This window comes from Humulus lupulus, chromosome 3 (assembly GCF_963169125.1).
Source record: "Humulus lupulus chromosome 3, drHumLupu1.1, whole genome shotgun sequence".
Taxonomy (NCBI): domain Eukaryota; kingdom Viridiplantae; phylum Streptophyta; class Magnoliopsida; order Rosales; family Cannabaceae; genus Humulus; species Humulus lupulus.
In genome coordinates this window covers 242814571-242837394 of record NC_084795.1, presented here as the reverse complement: position 1 = coordinate 242837394, position 22824 = coordinate 242814571, and the positions used below count along the sequence as shown (strand labels likewise).

The 22824-nt window shown below is 43.1% G+C and overlaps 1 long non-coding RNA gene across 3 annotated transcripts; it reads right to left on the bottom strand.

The window, feature by feature from the left end:
• Positions 1-248: 248 nt before the first annotated feature.
• LOC133823519 (uncharacterized) lies at positions 249-21157 on the bottom strand. Of its 3 annotated transcripts, none has more exons than XR_009888387.1 (5): positions 21037-21157; positions 20873-20928; positions 19762-19882; positions 720-837; positions 249-635 (listed from the first exon to the last, which is right to left on the bottom strand). It is a non-coding gene; the product is annotated as an uncharacterized LOC133823519 (long non-coding RNA). The 3 variants fall into 3 exon arrangements; XR_009888388.1 differs by having other exon boundaries at positions 720-801; positions 21037-21156; XR_009888386.1 differs by lacking the exon at positions 720-837 and having other exon boundaries at positions 21037-21155.
• Between the last annotated feature and the right edge of the window lie 1667 nt (positions 21158-22824).

Here is a 22824-nt window from a genome sequence, read left to right as displayed (position 1 = left end):
TTTTGTCTTTGTTTGAAATAATGACAAATTTTTAATATTAATTTAGTACTTAAAGTTTTGTATTATTTATTGGGTATTTTTATCATGTTATTTAGTTTTTAAAAGGATAATTGTGTAATTTATGTGTCTTTTTATTTAATTTCTATTTTCTCAATTTCCTTTTTAATGTATATCATTTTTTAAGATATTTGTTGGGGCTTGGAGAATTATAGCCCCAAACTTAGATACTAATTAGACAAATGTCTCCGTTTTGAAAATTTTAACAAAATGGCCAAATATAATTAGTTAGAGTACCAAAATTACAAAAATAACTTTTCTATTCAAAATCCCTAATTTTTAACATTCACGACCTTTCCCTTTTCATTATTCACATCTTTCAACTTTCAGTTCTCAATCCTAACATCACCACGAACATCATTGACATCTCCGACAACCATCATCGTTGAAGACCGAAGCTAAGCCAATCATAACGCCATTGTTGAAGACCGAAGCTAAGTCACTCACTGCCATTGTCAAAGACCGAAACTAACACCTCAAATTGACTGCTGTTGAATCCTCTAAGCCCTTTGTAAGTTTTATCTTTCTGTCTCTTTGTCTCTTATTTGATCATTTACTTCAGATTTCCATCTAGGTTCCTGCATTTTTAGGAGTTATTAGTTGAGATATTTGAAATTTTTTAATATATTTGATCTGATTGCTTAGTTCTAGGAATGCTTAACTAGTTCATGGTATAATTTGTAACTTTCCTTTTTCTCTTGAGATTTTATCTCTTTGATCTACTTTGTCAACTCAGCAGTCTTTCTGCACAATATCTCTTAGTTTCATTGTCTGATCAACCTTGAAAATAATGAACTAATTTATATATATATACATATCTGTTACAAGTAACAACTTTGCTCTTATAAAATTCAAGCAATAAAAATTAACTAGTTACCTCAATAATATAGAATAATACATATCATTTTAAAGAGAAGTAATTATTGAGCCAAATTTTTAATAGTAAGATAACATAGCTAGGATGAAGATTATTATATATATATATTCGAATTCGCTCCTCCTCTTATCAAATGGTGACAATGAAATCATTGTTGTGCGACAACTTTCTTTAGCACACTTGATTAGGAAGTTCAAAGTAATTCCATTGAAATGACTTTAATCCTATGTCATGTTTTCGGTTTATGTATGAATGTAAAATGCAAAAATCTTGCAAAATATATTAGCAGTGGGCTGATATGACCCTACTCTGTCCTACTTTGCATCTTAACCAAGGGGTATAATTGATCTTATCCTTTCTCTTCTCTTCATCTAAGTCAAAACTTTTCAATATTTACTCTTAAAGTGTTGTTGGACACTCTTAATAAAGTGTTGTTGGACACAAGCATTTTAAAATTTGGATAATCTTTGTGTCATGAAGTCCTATTGCAGTGGATATAGTCTTCAATTCAACTAGAGCATAATGACATCACTATAGTTGTTCATGTTTGTTTCTTTCAAAGTTTCTTATTCTCTCTTTGGTTATTATTTTACTTGATCCATATTTTGAAGTTGAGGTGTTCATAGTGTAAAAGTAGACTCACTTTATTTGGTTGCTACACTTGATAAATGTATTGTTTATAATTTTTTAAATTTTAAATGAGAAATTATATATATATATATATATATATATAAAAAAAAATGCATGCATCCATGGTTTAATTTTAAATCATGTCCATCCGTTTCATTTATACACGTAGACCCCATACCAGTCTCCTTCAGTCAAGTTAAGCCTAAAATAATTTAAATTCGGAACTCATCTCCAGATCTCTCATATATTTATATGTGCGTGTGTTAATGATAAAGTAGTGATATATGGAATAGGGAATATAGTTATATATATATATATATATGTGTGTCTTTATTACTAAAGGAGTGCAGATTTCGGCAGATATGTTATAATTCTTCTTTTGGTTCTGGTTCTTGCTTTTGTTGAAGCCAAACAAGTATTTGTTAGTGAAAGTGGTGGGATGAGATGAGGCCTTGATTGGGAAATGGAAATATTTTCATGTTGGTTGTTTGCTTCTTGTGTTAGTAGTATTAACCAAATTTATGGGAAATCTTTTTCTTATAGTTATTTCAACAATTTTTACACAAGGTTCATGTATAATTTAACCTATGATATATATATGAACTTTTTCATTTCATCCTGATTTATAATTTGGTATTATGCTGTTTGTTATATATATTTGACTTGTGGTATTTGTAATGTTATCTTGATTTATAATTTGCTAGCTATTATGTTGTTTGATATATTTAATTTGACCTGTGGTATATATAAATTTTCTCAATATCATCTTGATTTATTTTTTTTGAATGAATGAATTTCATATTTGTTAGAATGATAGGTGTTTATGAATGAATGAATCAATATCTTTTTTAAAGTATGGTATATCACTTTTGTTTGTATGTGTATATGCTTTGTGATTTGATATATCTTTTTCACACTTTGGTATATTACTTTTGTTTTTGTGTATATATGATTTGTGATGTGGTATATATCTTGTTTAAATTTTGGTATATCACTTCATGAATATATATATGCTTTGTGACATGGTATATATCTTTTTTTCAATTATGGTATACTTTTGTTTATGTGTGTATATGTTTTTTGATTTGGTATTTATCTTTTTAAAATATAGTATATCACTTTTATTTATGTGTATATATTTGTTTATGTGTGTATATGTTTTTTGATTTAGTATACATATTTTTTAAATTATGGTATATTATTTTTATTCATGTGTATGTTTTGTGCTTTAGTATATATATTTTCTACACTCCAGTATGTCTCTTTTTTTTTAATTATTTTTTTCTTTGATCTAATGTAGATTTGACTGCGTAATGTATGTGAAGTTTTGATATCAAACATAGGTGTAAATGATATCACACACAGGAAAATACCTTTCTTTCGGAGAAAACTAGATGTATAACTATATGCTCGGACAAAGGAAAAATTGAGAAAAAATAGTGAAAGTGCTACAGAAATAGCTTATAAAACTTACCACATTACACCACAGGTACCTTTCTTTTGAAATTTTTTGTATAAAAGCTTGAGTGTTTAATTTATATATTAAATCGTGTCTAAATATTTCTATAGAATTGTTTTTCATCTTTGACATATATGATTGTAAAGGATGAAAATATTGTGTTGTTAAAATTATATTCCATAAACATTTTATTTTAATCATACACAATAAAAAACTCTAATGTACCAAAAAACAAAAACCAAACATACCATAATGTTAAACTCATATACTCCAATCATTTTTATTTTTAATTTTTAAAAAAAGAAAGAAATTTACTCTAAGTTATAGCTTTCGTATACAATTTTGAAAAGAATGGAATACAACATTGTTTACCGAGTTTTTCGGAAACGAATAACTAACAGAATAATAAAAAGATAAGAACTGTAGAAATACTGAAATGTAACTAAACAAACAGTGTTTTTACGTGGTTCAGGCGTTAACAAGCCCTAGTCCACGAGTCGATGTTATTATACTTGGAAAAGATTACAGTAAGATGGCTGGTGCATAAGAACTTCACACGCTCACAATGTTTCTCTCGGGTTCTCTTGAAGAAGATGAAGCTAGAGAGATTTTAGTAGAGTTTTTGCTATATGATTTGTTCGTCCCTCCTCTTGTAAAATGAAGGGGTCTTTATAGCTAGGGTTTTGGATTAGGGTTTTTCTCTACGTACATGAGTTTTAATTACACCAGCCATAAATAGGGATACAATTACTGTAGTAGCATGGCTACAAGACTCTATGTGGGTATATTTACGTGAAAGTATGGGGAACACACAAAGTCAGCCGTCTTTTCCAAGTTGTCAGCGGAACAGTAGGCGAAAAGGTACCCTTGGGCGTGCTGGGATGTGTGCGGCTTTGACCTGACGGGCGTGTCAGGCGGGATCCTGTGTCAGGCGGATATCATTCCAAATATGCCTCCTCCAGGACTCGACCGTTTGGCTTTGTTCCGTGCGAGGCACGGAACTGCTTCCGCGGAGATCACTCGAAGAGCTTCTCCTGGAAGGAGCTTCCCCGATGGATACTCCTTCGGGAGCTCCGGGAGAGTTGACGAGTTTCCGTATGGTGTTTGCTTGGAAGAGTAATCCGGACACCAAGCGGGAGAGGTGAAGCCTTTCTGTATATCCGCGAGCTCTGGTCACCTATCGTGAAAGACATCGATAATTCTGTTTCCCCGAGGCCATCAATCTAAACGCTATCCGGAAATCTGGATAACATTTACCCCCCAAGGTCACGGAGCTTTGAGGGATCCGGGAGCTTGTACAATCGGTTTCTTAGATTAGGCGAGGGGGCACCTTCTGTGTTCCCGGAAGGGTTCCTTTTTCCCGCCTGAGTGTTAGTATGGAAAAGAAAGAGAATTTCTTCTGTTTGAGATCAAGTACTCAAGTGCGGCAAGGACCACGTGTCATTCTGGGAATGGTTCTGCGACCAAGACGTGTGCGTGAGGCGACTGGTTGAGTATGCGTGCGTCAGTCATCTAACTAATGATTTGACGGTTTTTAATGGTACTCCGGGCCCGAGGTGGTGTAATGATGGGAAATAAATACTTTATTCCCATCCGAGGAGTCATAAATAGGATCGTCGCTTCCTCTCCAGCCGTTGGATCTGATGCACACGGAATGGGAAGATCGGGACCGTCCACTTGAGGAATTCGAAACGGCCTCTTCCCTGCTATAAAAACGAGGGAAAGGACCTTTCTTCCTCTTTACGCTTTTAGATTCTCCATCTTTAGGATTTTCAGATTTCCAAACCTTCGAACTCTCAGGCTTCCCAGCTTACGTTCCCCCGAACTTGCCATTTCTTTTGGTAAGTATCTGGAAACTTTTCTTTTTGATTTGGCAGTGGGTTTATTCCCGAAGTTCCTGGTTTGAATCGCCGTTCGTCTTTGCAGCTTTTACTTCTCGCGATCGTGCTGTGCAGTGATCCAGTTACTCCCTCAACCTCCAACTACCCGAACATCAGTAAGTATTTCTACTTTGCTCTTTCCTCCCAAACCTTAGGTTGTTGGTAGTTGTTAGAGTAGAGGTTTCTGCCATTATTGCTTATGTGCATTTGTGAATAGGGCTTTGGTAGGCATGTGATTGATTGTGAGTCGATAAGTAGCCTTTTCTGCATGTTTTGGCGATTTGCGTTTGGAAAGTCGTCCCGTGTTTTGCTGTTTTAGGGCATAAGCATGAACGCCTTTAGGGTGTCTTTCTCTGGAAAAACACTTCTTTTGGTGGGCTTAGGCTCGGGGTCTGAGTCTGGTTCCTTGCTGTCCTTCGGGTGGCATGGTGCCAATCCCTCGGTAAGCTCGGTGGGAGCCTCTCCAAGCAGTTTTCGAGGAGGGTCTCCCCGACGCCTTTGATACCACTAGGGTATGACAAGGGTGCTGACTGCTTAGAGTGTTTTCTTCTTTCTTTTCTTTTGTCCAGTGACGAACATCTCGAAGGAACAACTCCTTGCTGCGGGGGAGGCTGATTCTGCCCAAGAGAAGGGCTCTCCTGTCGCTGGTGGAAAGGGGAAAGGAAAAGCGAAAGCGGTCGCGGCTAGCCCACCAACCTCCAATAGTTCCATCTGGGAGATGGACCAAAAACCGAACCTTTTCAGGAATTATGGCATGCTAGAGCTGTATTCCTCTGAGGCAGGCCTGAAGAACATCCCAGGTCTGATGTGGCACCGTCTGTCGGTGCTGGGCGAGTCAGCTAGCCAGAGCCACGAGGGCTTTGGTGCCTGGAGTTGGGCACACATAGTGTGCGGAGCGCACTTGCCCCTAAGGAGTTACTTCGCCAATTTCTGTGTGAAGGCGGGGATTGCCCCCTTCCAGTTAATTCCTCCCAGTTACAAGCTCTTAGCGGGGTGGTTCATCTTTTGCAAGTCCCGGAGACTGGAAGCTCCTACCCCGGAGGAGGTGCTGTACTTTTATGGGTTGAAGTCTCAGCCTATGAGGGGTCACTCAGACAAGGTGGGGTTTTACAGGCTAGAAAGGCACCCGGATGTGATGTGCCCCACTTGTCATACCGCGAGGGTTCCAGACCTCCGGGAATACTGGTTCCTGACGACTGGCTTCCCGCTGAAGAGGGTGCCAGCTCTATCTTTGGATTTCAAAATCCCTGGTAAGTGTTTCCTCTTTTCCTTTTCAACTTTGTTTCTTTGTGTTTGATTTGCCTTTTGGGAGGATCTCTAACGCTTGTATTTGATTTTTGCAGAAGTCGTTCCGCGGACACCTCGCTGCGCGGAGATGATAAGGAGGTCCAAGTTCTACGAAGGGCTTTCCGAGGAAGAGTTGAGAGTGGAGGGACTTGTGACCTCCGAATCGTTGAGGGAGTATGGGTTACTCGCCTCCTTCCAAAATATCGAGCCAGTAAGTGGTAGGGGGCAGACTCAGGTGTCGGCTGACATCCGGGAGCAGATTGCCCTGGAGCTGTCTAAGGTGATCACCCAAGCCGCTCGGGACGAAAATACTCTATCTCCTAGTTGGGCGGAGAGGTTCCCCGACCCCCAGCCGGAGGGAGAGGAGATCGAGGCTCGCCACGCCGCGGCTTACCCTAACGAAGGGGCTCCGGGGGCTAGTTCCTCCGGGAGAGGTAAGACTAGTTTTCGATTGATCCACACCCCCAGCCTGTCTGAAGTTTCCCAAACCTCTCAGATGGGGTTTGATCCTCGTTTCCTTAGGCTAGATCCGCGTAGGATACCTTTCGACAGGTACTGTGATAGGGTAGATGAGCTCCTCTGGTGTCTGAGTGATGGTAGTCTGCCAGAAGGTGTCATCATGGTTGACCCTTCTTCTCTCAGCATGTTCTTCCCGGACTTCAAGGAGTACGGGAGCTTCCTGGAGCAGGAAGCGATGTTTTGTTTTGCTCGGGGAAGGCCATCCACGTTTCTCGTGCATGGTCGTCCCTTTCAAACTTTTCTTTTTCTTGTTTCTTGTTCCCTGCTGGCGGGCTTGCTTGTACTTTTATGTTGCTGATTGTCTTGTCTTCCGCTTATCTTCTTTCTCATTTCTTGTTGGTTCGTTAACCTTGCTTTGTACGTTTCTTGCAGAGTATCCCGAAGCCAAGATGTTGGGGAGGGTTACTTTGCTTATTAAGAAGGCTGCCACCAGCCAGGACCCGCCCACGGGGAAAGGACGGAAGCCCAAGGCTGGTAGGGGAGGTAAGGCTGCCTCCCCCAAGAAGACAAGTGGCGAGGCGCAAGCGTCTCCGAGGGTAGAGAAGTCCCCTGCTGAAGGGCCTTCCGAGACTATGATGGTCTCGAGTAGCAGTAGCGACGGGGAAGGGCTTGTGTTCCCCGTGAGGACAACTGGGGTGAGCAAGCGTCCCGGAGGAGATGCTGAGGGTGCTAAGAACAAACGCCTTAGACACTCTTCTCCCGGTCGAAGGCAACAACAACAGCAACGACAGCAATCACAACTACAACAACAGCAGCAACAGGAACAAGAGAGACAATCACCAACGCCGCAGCAGCAGCAACAGCAACATCCAAACCAGCAGCAGCAACAAGGGCAATTACTTCTGCTACCGCAGCAGCAAAAGCAACAGACCGGGGCCTTAATACCCCGGCTGCCTCCTCCTCCAGTCCAAAGGGGGTCCACCCTTCCGGGGTCTCCGTCTTCTCAGACAACCAATCTTCCCCTGCCTGGCCTGAAGTTCCACTTTCCGCGGAAGCCGACCAGTTTTCCCGCTGCCCTCCTGGAGGGTGTAAGACGGGCCGATAGTTTTTTGAAGAGGCGGCTAGAGGCGGAGAAGGCCGTTACTCAGGGAAGGGCAGATAACTTGTCTGCCGTGAAGAGGGCTGAGCTGGCCGAGGGGGTGAGATCTCCTCACCCGGCCGGAGCGGTTCTGGATGGTCCAGCCTTGGAGAAGAGGCTGGTGCCTAGGCTTGGACGTGCATTGGCGCCGTTCGGAGCTGAGATGATGGAGGACATGGCCCTGAGCTTATGCGAGCTCAATTCTGAGAAATGGGCCATCAGTAGCAGCAAGGATCCGCTGTTGCTGACACACGCTGTGAAGCAGCAACTGTCCGGGGTAAGCCGTCAGTTGTTATTTTTTGGGATCACCTCTCTTTTGGTCCGGCTTTAGCTCATTCGGTTGTCTTTCCTTGCAGGCCTCTATGATCGCGGAACGCTCGTTCCGGGAGGTTGGTGCAGCTCTGGTTCAGCTGGAGGAGAGCCAGCTGGCTCGCCAGGCCTTGGAGGCGGAGAAACAGAAGCTGACCCAACAGGCCTTGGGGGCTTCGGAGAAGATTGATCAGGCCCGGCGCACGGCTGAAGAAGAGGCGGAGAAGAAATATCTTGCCAAATATCAAGAGTACCGGGCCAAGGCAGAGAATGAGTTTAGACAGCGGTCGGATGGGATTAAGACCGAAAACTCCAAGCTCCGGGAAGAGCTGTCCCAAGCCAAGGTGGAGAAAGATACCCTGGAAGCCCGCTTGCAATCAAAGAACGATCTCCTCCTTAAGCGGCAAGAGGAATATTCCACTCTTCAGAGTAAGCTGCACGACGAGGAGCAACTCCATAAGAGGAGCAGGGATCTCGTGTCTATGCTTCAGTTGGGGCTCGCCGAGAAGGATAAAGAGATCGGGGCTTTGCAATTCACTGCCAGGGGGCATGTGACCGAGAAGCAATCCGTGCTGAACCAAAATAGGGAGCAGCGCAAGGCGATTGATTCTCTTAAGGGGGAGCGGGATGCCTCCAAGGCCGAAATGGAAAAATTGAGGGCCCAACTAACTGCCGCGGAAGCACAGCTGGCAACCTCCGAGGCAGAGCGGTTGAAGGAGAAGGAGGATGCTGAGGTGATACTGAACAGGACTATTAATATATCGCATGTGGTCCTCATGCATCAACTCTGGAAAGTGAACCCGGAGGTGTTAGGCTATCTGGGAGATGATGCCGAAGCCATGAGGGAGAAGCTACTCGTGTGGGATCAGGGCCCAGAGGCGTATGTCCAAACTTATAACATTGACGATCGTGCTGAAGCTCCTGAGGCGGGAGATCCCGGAGAGGCGGGGACTTCTGAACCTTCTCATGACCAAATTCCTCCTTCCAATGAGCCGACTCCGCCAGCCTCAGCTGAAACAGATGCCCCCGAAGCTGCGGTCGTGGACGCTGTAGTTACCCCCAATGCTTGAAGGGGTTTTATCTTTAATTATTTTTCATTTTGAGTTTTTCATTGCGGACATTTTTACCATAATCATAGCATTCTCCTTTCTTTTCTGCCGAGTTCTTTATTTATCCTTGCGCTTAGGGTAGACATTTATACGGTAGAAACTGTTGTAGGGGCGTATGGGGTTTTGGTTCCAACGGCCAAAACCTATGCACTTCCCACTTGAAGCTTTAACGGATGATGTCTTTTTCCCATGTAGTTTCTAGGTTACGAAGGTTTCCTGGTTCCAACGGCCAGGCTCCTTTCACCGTACTTTATCTTTCCTGAGGCAAATAGCCAATCCAGGGACTTGTAGTTATACTGTTCGCTGGGATTGCTAAGGTGAGTCGTTCCATTGTTTGGAACGGGAGTTCTTTTGGTGAGCGTCGCTAGACTTAAGGTTAGATCTTTGCGAAGCAAAACTAACTGTTGTTGCGAACCTCATTGTGGCTGACTTCAGGGACCTGGCATGGAGCCCTGCGAGGCAAGGCTTATTGCTGTTGGGGAAATCGCCACGCCCACCAGGTGTGATCCTGGAGCAGGGGCTTTGCGAAGCAAAGCCGGCTGTGAGTGGGGGGATCAAGTATGTCTGCTTCTGGAGCTGAAACTTGCAATGGCCATGGAGCTTGCCATGCATTATTTTGTGAGATCCGGAGTTGGAGCCTGCGAAGCAAGGCTTACAACCGTCGCGGATCTTGCCATCTTTCGCCTCGCTGGACCCGGAGCTGGAGCTTGCGAAGCAACGCTCTACAGCGCTCGCGGATCTTGCCATCTTTCGCCTTGCGGGATCCGGAGCTGGAGCTTGCGAAGCAAAGCTCTACAGCGCTCGCGGATCTTGCCATCTTTCGCCTTGCGGGACCCGGAGCTGGAGCTTGCGAAGCAAAGCTCTACAGCGATCGCGGAGAATTCTGCAAAGGACTTGTCAGGGAGTTGGGGGTGTTTTGGCGTAGCTCTATGAACGTGCCTCGACCCCCAGTCCCGTCCATCGCTGGGCTACACAGGAGATAATACTTATGATACATAATGGCAGGCATTTCCATGGCAATTTTCACATAAGCACATATGACACGTAATGCAAGCATGTTCATGGCAACAAATAAACCTAAGCTCAACAATTTAAACATTTCAAACAATTTAAAAATTTCAAACACAATGCTAGCACATAAGTGGTGTTCTGTGTACGTTTTGTTCAAGGGGCGTATGGTTATGCCTTAGCCATGTATACCCCCCAAGTGAGCGTGGGGTCCGGACGTCTCCGGACCGCGTGGTCACTTGTTAAAACGCAGCTTTGAACACAGGGATAAAAAGTGCAGTAAAAGCGGAGTGAATCTCTCCGTGTTTCATTGAATTAGCCTGCTAGGCGTGAGTTTTACAACAGGGAGGATTATTTCCACATTTTTCACTTTTGTTATTTTCACCAAGGACTTCCGACTGGATGGTCCGGGGCCTACTGGTAGTAACGGCGGAGGTGCTCCGCGTTCCAGGCGCGCGGGACTTTAGATCCGTCGAGTCTCTTTAAGTGATACGTCCCATGGCCCACTTTTTGTTGGACTTCGTAGGGGCCTTCCCAGTTGGGTCCAAGGACTCCTACTCCCGGGTCCTGCGTAGCAGGAAATACTCTCCGTAGGACAAGATCTCCAACTTCGAATGTACGGCTCTGGACTCTCATGTTAAAGTGTCGGGCTATCTTGCCTTGGTACATTTTTAGTTGGACCTGCGACTGCTCCCGGAGCTCCTCGATCATGTCCAAGGACTCCTGGAGGAGGGCATGGTTCCGGGTAGGATCGTAGGTGTCTTGCCTGTGAGAGGGGATCATAGCTTCTACTGGGATGACGGCCTCGCAACCGAAGGTCATGGAATAAGGCGTGTGCCCCGTCGAAGTTCTCTCTGTTGTGCGATAAGCCCAAAGTACTCGCGGAAGTTCTTCCGGCCAGTGAGCCTTGCAGGCTTGGAGTTTTTTCTTCAACGTGGTCTTTAATATTTTGTTTACAGCCTCCACTTGTCCATTAGCCTGTGGTCTGGCGACTGCGGAAAAGCTTTTGATAATTCCATGCGAAGCACAGAAGTTCGTGAAGTGTTCACTGTCAAACTGCTTTCCGTTGTCGGACACAATTTTCCGTGGAAGCCCAAAACGACACACTATATTCCTGATGACAAAATCCAGTGCTTTTTTAGATGTGACCGTGTTCATAGGTTCAGCTTCAGCCCATTTGGTGAAGTAGTCTACCGCGACTATGGCGTACTTCACTCCACCCTTTCCAGTGGGGAGGGAACCTACTAGGTCAATGCCCCAAACGGCGAACGGCCAGGGGCTGGTCATTAGGGTAATTTCCGTAGGCGGCGCTCGCGGAACCTTGGCGTACCTCTGGCACTGCTCACACTTCCTGACATAATCCACACAATCCTTCTTCATGGTGGGCCAGAAGTATCCTTGTCGAAGGATTTTTTTGGAGAGGCTCAGCCCGGAGGTATGATCGCCACAGAAGCCTCCGTGAATCTCATGGATGATGGTGCTGACTTCGGTTCCGGCAACACACCTAAGGAAGGGTATGGACAACCCCCTGCGGTAAAGCTTTCCATCCATAACCACGTATCGGGGAGCTTGATACTGGAGCTTCCTTGCGTCCGCTTTATCGGTGGGGAGTTCTCCGGTGGTGAGAAATCTGAGGATGGGTCCTATCCAGGAGTGGGAATGGTCGATGATGGCGTTTATCCTTCGCGTCTCAGTACTGGGGGCTTCTAAGTGCCCGATGGGGACTAAGCCATACTGTTCAATCTCCGGGTCCGTTGCAAGCTTGGCCAGCGTGTCCGCAAGTGAGTTCTGGTCCCGGGGGACCTGGCGGATTTTGTAGCCTTTGAAATGCTGCAGTAGGCCGCGGGAGAGAGACACGTAGGCAGCCATCCTTTCGCCTTTCGTCTGGTATTCCCCGGATATTTGGTTTACCACAAGCAGGGAGTCGCTGTACACTTCGATTTTTTGGGCTCCGACTTCTCTGGCCAGTCGTAACCCAGCTAACATGGCTTCGTGTTCTGCCTCGTTGTTGGATGCTGGGAATGCGAAACGGAGGGCGCTCTGGAGCTGATGCCCTTGGGGAGATATTAGGATAACCCCCGCTCCAGCTCCTTTTTCATTTGAGGCTCCGTCTACGTAGACCTTCCAGGTGGGAAGTTCCGGGACAGGATCTTCTGGGAGGTCATTCATTCCCGAGCACTCCACAATAAAGTCCGCGAGAGCTTGACCTTTTATGGAAACACGCGGTTGGTAGTGGACGTCGAACTGGCTTAGTTCCATGGCCCACTTAAGCAATCTGCCAGAAGACTCGGGCTTCTGCAGGACTTGTCGGAGAGGGTGGTTGGTGAGTACTTTGATGGTGTGCGCCTGGAAATATGGCCTCAGCTTCCGTGAAGCGATCAGCAAGCAGAGGGAGAGTTTCTCGATCATCGAATATCTGGACTCAGCGTCCAATAACCTCTTGCTTACGTAATACACAGGGAGCTGGATACGGCCATCTTCCCGGACGAGAGCGGCACTTACTGCGTGCTCAGTCACAGCTAGGTACAAGAACAACGCCTCTCCTTCGACCGGTTTGGACAAAATGGGGGCTCGGGTTAAATGTTCTTTGAGGTGTTGGAAGGCCGCTTCGCATTCGGGGGTCCACTCGAACTTCTTGTTCCCTCGCAGAACATTGAAGAAGGGGATACACTTGTCGGTGGCCTTGGATACGAAGCGACTGAGAGCAGCTATCCTTCCGGTAACGCTCTGGACATCCTTATGCTTCCGGGGGGAAGGCATATCTATGAACGCCTTTATTTTTTCAGGGTTGGCTTCCACGCCGCGGGAGCTGACAATAAAACCGAGGAACTTTCCAGACGAGACCCCGAAAGTACATTTCTTTGGATTTAGCTTCATCCCGTACTTTCGGATCACGGCGAAAGCTTCCTCAAGGTCGTTACTGTGGTCCCCGGAGGTCTTGGACTTTACCAACATGTCGTCCACGTACACCTCCATGTTCCTCCCCAGTTGGTCCTTGAACATTCTGTTTACCAGACGCTGGTAAGTCGCCCCAGCATTCTTCAAACCGAAAGGCATGACCACGTAACAGTAGACACCCTTATCCGTGAGGAAGCTGGTGTGTTCCTGGTCCGCGACATGCATCTTGATCTGGTTGTATCCGGAGTACGCATCCATGAAGGATAAGAGTTCGTACCCGGAAGTAGCGTCCACCATCTGATCGATTCGCGGGAGAGGGAAACAATCTTTCGGGCAGGCCCTGTTTAGGTCCGTGAAGTCAATGCACATTCTCCAGGACCCATCGGGTTTCGGGACCAGAACTGGGTTGGCCAACCACACGGGATAGTGCGACTCCTGGAGAAAGCCTATGGACATCAATTTGTCCACTTCAGCTTTGACGGCTTCGGCTCTCACTGGGTCCAGCGGCCTCCTCTTTTGGCGAATTGGAGTTGCAGCTGGGTCTATGTTGAGTGCGTGGCACGCAACATTGGGATTAATCCCTGTCATATCAGCGTGGCACCATGCCAGGATATCCTGATTATCCTTCACAGTGGCCACGATCTTATCTCGAACGGCCGACGGCAGGTTTTTCCCCACCTGAATGACCTTGGTGGGTTCTCCCGGATTGAGGATCACCTCTTCGACTTCCTCCATCGGCTCTATTGCTTTCTCGATTCCCACTCTTGGGTCGAGTTCGTCAAAGTATGCCTCCTGAGCATCCCTAGTTTCTGGCAATACTTCCGCCAAAGGAATGGCAGCAAACGTCTCTCGGACCGTGTAGACGGCTCGGACGGAGACGTTATAACAGCTCCGTGCACTTCTCTGGTCTCCTCGGAGGGTGCCAATACGCCCATCGTCGCAGGGAAACTTCAAGCATAAGTGACGTATCGAGGTTATGGCCCCACAATCGATCAGGACCGGTCGGCCTAAGATGGCATTATACGCCGTGGGGCAGTCGACCACCACGAATGTGCTATGCTTGAAGGCACAAGCGTCGCTTTCTCCTCTGAGGGTGACCGGAAGTTGAATTTTGCCTAATGGCATGAGTGCGTCCCCATTGAAACCTTGAAGCTGGATGGGGCATGGGGCCAGGTCCGTCTCGGTCAATCCGATCGCGTGGAAGGCCGCTTTGAAGAGGATGTTCACGGAGCTTCCGTTATCGATCAAGATCCGTGAGACCTTCTTATTGGCAATCTGGGCTTCCACTACGAGGGGATCGTTGTGGGGGAAGTGCACATGTCGAGCATCGTCCTCCGTGAAGGTGATGGGAAGATCCATCATTCGGGGACGTTGAGCAGGTGATTGGACCAAAGCGCACATCTCCTCGGCGTGCTCTAACTCCTTCAAGTACCTCTTCTGGGAGTTGCGGGTACTTCCGGCAAGGTGTGGTCCTCCGGAAATGGTGGCGACGTGTCCGTCAACGGGTGGCGGAGCAAGGCCGGGTGGATATGGGTTGCCTGGTCCTGGAGCCAACAAGGCAATGGGCGCCGGAGCGGGTGGAGCAGGAAGTGCTGGGAACTGAGACCCGGGAGCTTGGGGGTGACCGGCTCCAGGTGCGCTAGCGGCCCCCCTCTGTCCCGGGGAATATGCAGCTCCGTGAACCACCCCCTGTCCGGGATAGATTATGGGTATTCTCACCCACTGACCGAGGTGTCCCGCTCTTGCCAGGGACTCGATCTCATCCTTCAGCTGAAGGCACTCATTCGTGGTGTGCCCCACGTCTCCGTGGAACTCACACCTCTTATTGGAGTCTCGCGGACGCCTTCCTCCGTGAGACACTTTCGGGGGCTTCCTGTAGTTGACCATATTACAGGTCGCCCGATAGACATTCTCTCGCGAGTCTATTAAACTGGTATATTCCGTGAACTTGGGCTCATAATCCTTTCGGGGTTTCTTTGAATGGTCTCCCCGGTTGGAGTTTTTTCCGCTTCGTTTGCTCCGCGATTGGCTCAAACTTCGTTCCGGGGCTTCCGCTTGCGGCTGCGGCATGCTAGGAGCGATACTACATCCGGTTTGTACCGCTCCATACCCAGAGAAATGTGTTTGACCCGGCGTCTGAACAGACGCGGAAGGCCCATACACACTCGGAGTGAATCGGGCTCCTGGAAGCGTGAGGACTGGTGCGGGAGCTTGCGAAGCAAAGCTCGGCGCAGTCACGGAAGGGGTTGGAGCCGGGGGAACTCCAAAGGCTTGCTGGTAGGCATCCTCAAGGTTGATGATTCCCTGAGCTTTTGACATGAATTCGGACAGGGTTTCTGCCCGTCTCCTTTGCATTTCCCCCCATAGCAGGGAGCCGACAGTAAGGCCCGATTGAAGGGCGATCAGCTTCATGTCATCGCTGACCTTGGTTTTTGCAGCAGCTTCCATCATTCTCTGAATGAAAGCTTTGAGGTTCTCAGTGGGTTGCTGTTTGATGTTGGTTAAGGAACCAACCTCCATGTCGTGGTCGCGGGCAGCAATAAACTGCCTCCTAAACGCGGACTGTAGCTCCTTCCAACTGTGGATTGATCCGGGAGCTAATCTTTTCCACCAGTCCTCCGCAGACTTGGTAAGGGTGAGTGAGAAGCACATGCATTTGGCGTCCTCACTGACGCGCGCCACTTGCATCATTTTATTGTATTTAGCTAGGTGGGTACGCGGGTCTGTCCTCCCATCATATAATTCTATGTGAGGCATTTTGAAGTTATCCGGGAGGGACGCTTCCGCGATCCTCCTAATACATGGTTCCGGGTCTTCCTCCTCAGAATCTGACAGGGCCCCACTTTGCTTCCGGACCAGCTTGGTCAAGGCAGCAATCTGTTCCTCGAGCCTCTTCGTATCACTTTCCGGGAGGTCACGTCCCCGGAGCTTGTCATTAATATGATTTCGGAGGTCATCTCCGCGAGGCCGGGCTTTTTCCCCTTTGGCCTTCTCATACTTGGCCTCCAACCTTCTTCTTAGGTCCACCGTGGACCAGCTATCTTCGGAGTGCGAGTTCGCAGCCCGACCGTCCTGATTGACGGAATCACTGGGGCGGTTGTTCCTTCCCCTAGGCCTGGGTGCCTTAGCACCGGGCCCTTTAGGCACAGAGTGCCCCCTTGGGGCTGAAGGGCGTCTGGGCTTAGGAGCGCCAGAGACCTTCTGCGCGCGGGGGGGGCAGTCGGCCTGGTGATTCACGCCTTTAGGAGGTGCAGGGGCGTCAGCGCGCACAGGCTCTCCCACTTTTTCTTTGCCCTTGTTAGGGGCGGCTTTGGATGGTCCAGCAGCGGCTGGATCCGGCATGGGGGCATCAGCACCACCTCGAACAGAGGTATCCTCGTCCGAGTCGCCTAGATCTCCGAACCTACTTTGGAGGCGTTCCATCATGCGTTGCATTCTTTCGGAGACGCGCTCCTGCTCAGCAAGCTTGGCCTTAGTGGCCACCAGTTCTTCGGCTACTTGGACCAGTTCTGGGTCCTTCTCATAGTAGCAGCCGTCCTTGTAATAACCGTCTTGGACATACTCTTCTTCGTCTTCTAAGTATGTTGTATCTTCGGTACTGACCTGATCCTGGCGGGATGTCGGGTCTTCACCTTGGTAGTCTAAGGGTTCGCTTTGCACCACATCTTCCATCACGGTATCGGGGTTGACCGTAGCATTTTTGTCAACAGCGGATTTTCTCGTAGTCACCATCTCTTTAGCACGAAGTGAATACAAAAAACGTACACAGAAAAAGAGCTGACTAACAACTTCCTACCCCTCTCAATGAAAGCACCAAAATGTTTACCGAGTTTTTCGGAAACGAATAACTAACAGAATAATAAAAAGATAAGAACTGTAGAAATACTGAAATGTAACTAAACAAACAGTGTTTTTACGTGGTTCAGGCGTTAACAAGCCCTAGTCCACGAGTCGATGTTATTATACTTGGAAAAGATTACAGTAAGATGGCTGGTGCATAAGAACTTCACACGCTCACAATGTTTCTCTCGGGTTCTCTTGAAGAAGATGAAGCTAGAGAGATTTTAGTAGAGTTTTTGCTATATGATTTGTTCGTCCCTCCTCTTGTAAAATGAAGGGGTCTTTATAGCTAGGGTTTTGGATTAGGGTTTTTCTCTACGTACATGAGTTTTAATTACACCAGCCATAAATAGGGATACAATTACTGTAGTAGCATGGCTACAAGACTCTATGTGGGTATATTTACGTGAAAGTATGGGGAACACACAAAGTCAGCCGTCTTTTCCAAGTTGTCAGCGGAACAGTAGGCGAAAAGGTACCCTTGGGCGTGCTGGGATGTGTGCGGCTTTGACCTGACGGGCGTGTCAGGCGGGATCCTGTGTCAGGCGGATATCATTCCAAATATGCCTCCTCCAGGACTCGACCGTTTGGCTTTGTTCCGTGCGAGGCACGGAACTGCTTCCGCGGAGATCACTCGAAGAGCTTCTCCTGGAAGGAGCTTCCCCGATGGATACTCCTTCGGGAGCTCCGGGAGAGTTGACGAGTTTCCGTATGGTGTTTGCTTGGAAGAGTAATCCGGACACCAAGCGGGAGAGGTGAAGCCTTTCTGTATATCCGCGAGCTCTGGTCACCTATCGTGAAAGACATCGATAATTCTGTTTCCCCGAGGCCATCAATCTAAACGCTATCCGGAAATCTGGATAACAAACATATATATTCACTTTTATATAAATATATGTACCATATTTTTAAATGTAACAAAAATAATTGATATAGACTCTTATGTTAAACTTATATACCACATAGTTGATTTTTATTTAACCATAAGCAATGTGATATACCACAATACAAATAAAACATATACCATGTTAAAGAACATATATACCATCAAAGATTTTCTCTTTAAGATAAATTCTAGTTAAATCGCATACATTATAACACAAATAACATATATCTTTCATCTTCAACTTATGTATCATATTTTGTTTTTCATTTTTTTTATGTAACTATTAACAGTATGTGTTTTGATATACCACAATACAATTACCTGATATACTATACTAATAAATGTATATACCAAGAATATATCTACCACGAATGTATATACATACCACAATGTAAATAAAAGATATACTATGTTCATGAACTTATATACCATAAAATATTTTCTCCCTTCAAGATAATTTATAGCTTAATTTGATTTACCATAATACAAATAAAATATATACCCTTCTCTCAAGATTTATTAGTATATATCTATTGATTTCAGGTTTCTTTTTCTTAAATGAATGAATGAATTTTAGGTTTATTACAATGATAGGTATATACCACAACACTATTAAAAGATATACTACTATGTACCGAAAATAATTTCTCTTCAAGATAAGCTATTGTAAAATATGATATACCATAACATAAATAACATATATACCCTTAAGTCAAACTTAATACAATATATATATATTTTTTATTTTTATGTAACCGTTAGAAATAGGTGATGTGATATATCACAAGACAGATAACCATACTAATAAATGCATATACCAAAAATATATCTACCACAAAAAACACATATATACAACAACACTATTAAAAGATATACCATGTTGATGAAATTTTGTACCGAAATCGATTTTTCTCTTCAAGATAAACTATTGCTAAATATGATATACCACAACAAAAATAACATATATACCTTTATGTTAAACTCATATACCATATTTTTTATTTATTTTTATGTAAGCATAAGCAATAGGTGTTGTGATACACCACAATGAAAATGACAGATATAAACTCTAGTATATCACTTTTGGTCATGTGTATTTACACTTTGGAATATCATTTTTGTTCACGTGTATATATGCTTTGTGAGATGGGTATATATCTTTTTTAAATTATGGTATAGCACTTTTGTGACGGCAAAATATGTCATAATATAATTAAAACATCAAATCTAATTGATATACCACCTTCAAAGATATCTCTAACATCACTTATAACAATTTGAATGTACTCAAATTATTATTGAAAAACAACCTGATGTACCAAATCAAAGAATAAGTAAACTAAAAATACTCAAACTAAGTAAAATTTTAACGAGTGTGATCATAAGATTTTATAATCTTCATACTTTTCATTTTCATAGGAATACCATTTATGCACCTTATATGATTGTTCCTAGTTTCTTTGCACCTACCACACCTGAGTTGCTTCTTTTTTTCACCACATGCAGGAATCCTATTCTTTCTTGGTCTGCCAGCCCTTCTATTCACAGCAGGTGGCAACACAACCTAATTTTTTACAATTTCAAGAATATCCTAGAACGTTTTGACTCCCTACTGGATAGATTATTCCCTTATATGTGTTTACAAAAACATCATTCATGTAAAGGTCAAGACATAAGCATAATGTGACAAATTTGCTTTTGTATCTAAGTCTCACTGCGACAAGTGCAACTTCGATCTACAATGTTAATAAGAAATTCTAAGTTGTCATCAATAACTTGGTAAATCTGAAGACCAACTAAATTTACCTGAGCATGAATAACATTAATCAATAACAAAACATATGCATTAAGGGTGACATATATACTTTTCTTAGTAATAAATGTACCCATAGTTAAGCAAAAGACATAGTTAAAATTGACTTACATTCATAGTCCTACCCAAACTATTTTGCTCAACTAGCTGATCTTTTGCCCATGTCAAGAATCTTGTAAATGTGCTCATTGCTTCCAAACGACATCTAACAAATCATTCTTGAACCTTCTACCTTGAATTTTCCAATAGTTACAGAAATAATATTAGACAAATATATGTAAAAATAATATATATTATATAAATGTAAAATGATTATACCTAACAATAGATTTTAAACAAAAGTAAAAACAGAAATAAATTTGAAACAAAAATAGCAGGAAACAAATTATAAAAGAGACCCAAACTCCCTCAAGGAACAAAAACAACACAAATGCATCTTCATCCAAATCAACTAGAAACGAACACAAAAGGACAACTAAGACAAAACTCTTAAATGCTAAACAACCAACTTGTTGTTTTAAAAAGAGAGCTAAGGGATACAAACTCCCTCCAATGAACCAAAAGAGCTACAAACTTACAATGTAGACTACACATAAAGATGAAAAATTAGCTTCAACATAATAAAAAATGAGAATTCAAACATAAACCGAAATGAACAATTATCATCATTATAAATTGATGATAACTCAATAACTATCCACTAACTAAAGTAGGTGGAATTATAAAAAAAAAAATAAAAAAAAAAAAAACCACCACTGTACTATAAATAATGGCTAGCCAAATAACATCCATGAAAAAAAAATACAAAACACCTTAATCATCAAAACTAAAAATAAACAATACACACAAATAATTATATAGAACACATCTCATCTAGCATGAGATTTCATCTAAAAAGTTGAGTTAACAAATTCTTAAAAATTAAAGGAAACAATATACAAAAACATAATTTTGTTCAGATCTATATACAAACATCAACCATCTATGAAAAATAAGCATGAATCATTCCTCAACAACTTAACTATAAAAATAACACTAGATATTAAAATATATAGACTTAACCCATCCCGAATTATAAAACCATACATAACATAGAAAAGGGAAAAAAATTGGAATAATATTGGCAAACCATCTGTTATATATGACACCACACAAAACAGATATATCAATCAAATAAAATAATATATCAAAACAAATAATAATAAAATAGAAATTAACATACCAGAAAGAAGAATTGCCGAAAATTTTGAGAAATGGCTGGAAAAAATGGACGATGGCCTAAAGTCAAAAAATATGGGGGGATTTTTGTTTTTAAACAAAAAAGAAAAACAAATCAAGCAATGAAGAGGAAGAGAGGAATATGGAAGAAGTTAAACTTAACTAAACCTTGTTTTTGCCGGGAAAAATGGTGGAAATCAACGCCGACAACTACCTTGAGATACTATCGGTCTTTTCAGCTTTCTTTATATGTGTTTTTTTTTCTCCCCTATGTATCACTTTATTGTGAGGAAATAGAAGAATAGGAGACTTTTATATTACAAGGGCAATTTAGGTAATGAAAAGTCTAAATGAGTCATTTCTCTACAACTTTTAAAATGGGGACATTGAGCTTCCTAGTGCTTTGTTTTTCAATCATTTACTAATATTTCTCTATTTTTTTCATGGGTAATGTTGGGGTTACCATTAGTCATTAGGTAATCAGAAGACATACGTATATATTTGATTTTTGAGTTAATCGAAATTTAAGTAACTACTACCATACAATATAAAAGTAAGAAAATAATAACATATAAACTTTGGCGTATGTGTTTAATTTTGGGGTAATTTGCTACCTTTATTAATATAAAACTAACAAAAAATAACAAGTTACTCTAGCGTATGTGTTTGATATATGAGTAATCGATTATTTACATTATCCAATTACCTTTTTTTTTTCTTTATTCATTTATGTTGTGGTAACCTGTTACAATTAGGGTTTAATAAAATAAAGAGAATAATTTCTAATTGTTAATTAATAAAATGTAATTTCCTATTACATATTGATGGAAGGTGTATATAAAGAAAAGAAAACCCTACTAAGATTGGCTCTCTCTCTCTACCCACTGATCTAGTTTTTCTCTCCATCAAGAAAGTTTGTCAACCTAAAGAGGTCAAGAGGGAGAAACACAATTCTAGGCAATTGCTCACAAGAAATCATTTGCTCTTGTTATGGATCAAGGTATGTTTTCTTAATCTATTATGTAGTTGTGAAAATCATTTTGTTCAAAGATCTTGCCTATTATGATTTGTGTCATATTACGTTTAGAATTGCATATATACTAATGATCTTAAAATAAAGCTAACATTTATTTCCAAAGTGGAATGGAGTTAAAAGACAAAAATTGACATTTAATAGAAAACAAGCACTACCCATTACAGTAAATTAGAGTTGAGAAGAAAAAAACATACCGCCCCCTTGAGATTGATATTGACAGAAAAATGGAGAAGGTGGAGATTGGAAACAATGTAGTCGACTGATGCTAATACTAAAAAGGTATTTAGCATAGTAACCTCTTTAATTATACGTTGGTAAGAAAATTAGCCCTTCAAGTTTGAAAATTAGCAATCAAATACTAACATTCAACCTCTTAGCACTTTCTTTAATTTTACTAATGGGATGGGTGATGTGGCAACAAATAAACTATTTGTTTTTAATTAAATGAACAAAATCAAATAAAAAATTAAATACTTTTAATTAAAAATAAAAAAGGAACTCAGGCTTTTTCTTTAATTAAATCAAATAAAAATGCAAAAACATGAAAACGTAAAAGAAGAAGAAATTGAGGTAGATCTAAGGAAGAGTGAGAGAGAGTTTGAGACTGAGAGAGATCGAGAAAGAGCTCTATATGTGGGAAAGAGTGAGAGATTTTGAAAGAGGTTTCAAGGGAGAGTTTGAGGCTAGGTATGAAGGTTCTCGTCGGTCTCACATGTATGGCTTTCGCAATGCAGTGGGTAGCTCTACTTCAGACTCAACTTCAAGAAGCGGTGAAAAATGGCAGTCCACCATGTCTTGTGACACATCTTTTAAACTCGGAGGCTCCCACTGGAGTTTTTTTGTAAAATCGATCAGCCAGATGATTCTTCTTAGCTCCAAAAAAACTATTTTGCACCATTCAACGTAGTTATAGAAGCTTC